Here is a 3,339-nt window from a genome sequence, read left to right as displayed (position 1 = left end):
CGTCCCCCAGAGAGGAGGTTATATGTAGATCCCTGTGATCAATTCCCCCTTTCTACCCCCGTCTTCCCTCCTGGTATCGCCTCTGTCACCCCTGGTCCTGAGGGTTCATCTGTCCTAGATTCTCTGCGTTTCCAATTCCCAATTCGGCCTTGCAGAACTGGTTAGACCAGAGGATGCACAGTGGTTCAAAAGCACAGATTTGAACCAACTTTCACTGACTTCCAAATCCATGACCTTGGGATAACAGTCCTCTGTTTTAGCTTTAAGTCCAAAGGAGTAGTTCAGTTGCTTTAATCAACAGCAGGCTTGTTTAAGGTAAAATCTGGGTCCCTTATAAGACTCCAAAGCACACATTCTGATCTGCTCTATGAAGTATACTGTACACCTCAAGAAGACAAAATCTAAAATACAGGTATCCCATAGAACACAGCCGGGGTCAGTGCAGGCTGGGAAAAACTCAATAAAAAAAATCGTGATTAACAAGATAATACTGGGTAGATTCTCCCACTTGGGAGAGTCTACATAAGTAATGCAAGTGTTTTCCTAAGGGCAGGCTACCCTTCCTTGGTTTACACCCCCAGAGAAGTGAAATCACCTTCTCAGAGACAAAGGTGTCTCCCCCTCCTCCGATCATGATTTCCCATTGAAATTCACTGATAGCAATGAAAGGCGTGTCTACCAATTTGAAGTGACCACAAGACAATGCAGGAACTATTTGGTCCTGTCCTGCTTCCCTCTAAATATAAAACGGACCTCAGCTGAAGTCAGGCCTCCTCTGAGGAAATGGTGGTAAGCTGTACAAAGAGAGAGTGCCAAATGGGTCTTATGCATTAGACAAACATACCACCAACTCATTTGGGAGACCGGATTAAATGATGACATGACAGGGAGTCTGGGGGATCTGGCCACCAGGTCACAAGCATGGGAAGGCCTCCTCCACAGCTACCTGAGAGGAGCCTCCAGGAGAGGAATCCTGTGCTCCCGAAACACCAAAGGTTCTTAAAGTTGCACGTCAGAAACACCTGCTGACTGCTAGTGAAGAACCTTTAGCACTGACTAGTGGCTCAGGCCACTTCTGTGCACTGCCTCTGCCCTGCACAAGCTGATCCTTGCCTGCCCCTGTCCAACCCACCTAGCCAAATTACTTACCTCCCCGGCCTCTGGGAAGCCTTTGTGGACATCTGACTGCGTGGGGAGCTTGATGAACATATCCTCACTACCCAAGACATACTTTCCATCATTTTCCTTCTTTCTGACTTATTTCTACAGGCAACCCCTTCCCTGGCACAGTGGATCACATGCATGATAAACACTGCCAATGTTTCAGAAATCACTACCCAAACTGCGGCTTTATTATTATTTTTCCCCTTGGGGTTTTGTCATTTTTATCTATTTTAATGTTTTTCTCTTTGCTTAGTTGTATCCTACTTCGTTTTGCTGTGCAACCCCTGCCCCCACTTTTAAAGCGCATGCCTACCAGGAAAGTCAAATAGACCTGTACATGTGAGCACACACCCCCAAATCAGAGTTGTGCTTGTTGTTTTAAACAAAATTTGTTTCTTTTTTCATGCAAGTGCACAGAATAGCCCAAGTTGATACTGCCATAGCAACTGGCCTCTAACCTCCACCCAAAGTTCACCCCTATCTCTGTTTTTTTCCTCTCTTCTCTGAACATTTGAACTTGTCATTCTTTTTCTCCTTGTCTTTTTCTATCTCCTTTTGTCTTCTTCTCCTTAGCTCTTTTGTCTTCCAACTCTCTCTTTTTCCTTTCTTTTGAAATTAAAATGATTATGTATATATATTTCCACACCATTTATCTTGTCATTTAGTATTAGAGTGGTGGCTTGAGTTTTTTGTGATGCTGGAAGCTTTATCACTGGTATTTTAAATACCAGCAGGCTCATCCAGAGTCAACAGGTTTCAGTAGAGCTTAAGGACTATGATAAAAGCGAGGCTGTCAACTTCTTAGGAATTAGTCACTGAGACCTTTATAGATATCATCAAAGCAGTATCAGATACTGACAATATAATGAATTATAAAAGAAAACCCTTGTCGGCGTTAGTGCCAGAAGATGTGCCCCTCAGGTCATAGACAGTTGTGTTTGTCCGAGTAGACTAAAGGAACAAATCCAGGGAGACCCATATGTGTAAAAAGAAAGAGTTGTTTTTTTTAATCAAAAAGTAATTGTATATTAAGAAAATATCACAGACCAGTCCAAATCAAGTCCTAAGTGCAATATTAGCCCATGTGTCCAATACCAGTCCATAAATTCCTCTTCAGACTCTGCAACACATGCAATGGCACTGAATGCAGGAAGATCGCAGGCCCCTGGGTGGAAATTCTTGGGATCCAGTGGCGGTGGAAGCATCTCAGCGCTTGTGTGGTTCTCCATGTGGTACTTCGAGCTCCAGAGCTCTGGCTCCATCAGTGTCTCTCCATGTGGCTTGTCAGCAGGAATGTCTCACAGCAAGAGTGTGTGTCCTGCCTCCAGGGAGGAAGATAAGAGTTCCCAGAATCCTCAGGAGAAGGCTGTGCCCACGTAGAGGCACAATTGGCTATGACCTGATTGACAGGCTAGACTCTACCCTTATAACCTATTTAACAAGTTGACATGAAATTATGTAACTACCACAGCAGTAAACATATGACTGAGAAGAGCTTCCCTCTCAAATTAAAGTTCACCCTAATGAGGGAATGGACTAAAGTCTGGGGGCGTAAAGCCCTCAGTAACTTCATTGATTCATGGGACACAACTCAAAATGAGAAGGAATGGCCGAAAAATCTACAAATCATCAGAACTTAGAATGCATAAAATATGACTCGAAGAACCCTGGGAGCTGTAACAAATGAAATGGAACACAGAGTTTGATATCATGGGCCTTAGTGAGCTCGAATGGACTGGCATTGACCTTTTCCAATCAGACCATCACGTGGTTCATGGTGCCAAGAATGACACAGGCAGGAGGAACGGGGTTGTGTTCACCATCTAAGAGCACATTCAAGGTCTGTTTCGAAGTACAGTGCTGTCTGTTTAGAATTATGTCTATCTACCTCCGAGGAAATCTAATCCACACAATTATGTCTTCAAACTCATTCACCAACCACAAAACTAGTGATGAAGAAACTGAAGAATTCTTCCCTCCTCTTCAGTCTGAAATTTATCAAACATGCAATGAGGATGCATTGATAATTATTGGTGATTGGAATGAAAAAGTTGGAAATAATGAGGAAGGAGAGTAGTTAGAAATTAAGGCCTTTGTGATAGAAATGCCGCATTATCAAATTTTGAAACTGAAGGAAATGAAAACAAATCTACAAGAGTCAAAATACGACCTCGA

The sequence above is a fragment of the Echinops telfairi genome, unplaced genomic scaffold, assembly GCF_000313985.2.
Source record: "Echinops telfairi isolate 266 unplaced genomic scaffold, ASM31398v2 ScPeMD7_7469;HRSCAF=8507_0, whole genome shotgun sequence".
Classification (NCBI taxonomy): Eukaryota; Metazoa; Chordata; class Mammalia; order Afrosoricida; family Tenrecidae; genus Echinops; species Echinops telfairi.
This window is presented reverse-complemented; position numbering follows the sequence as displayed.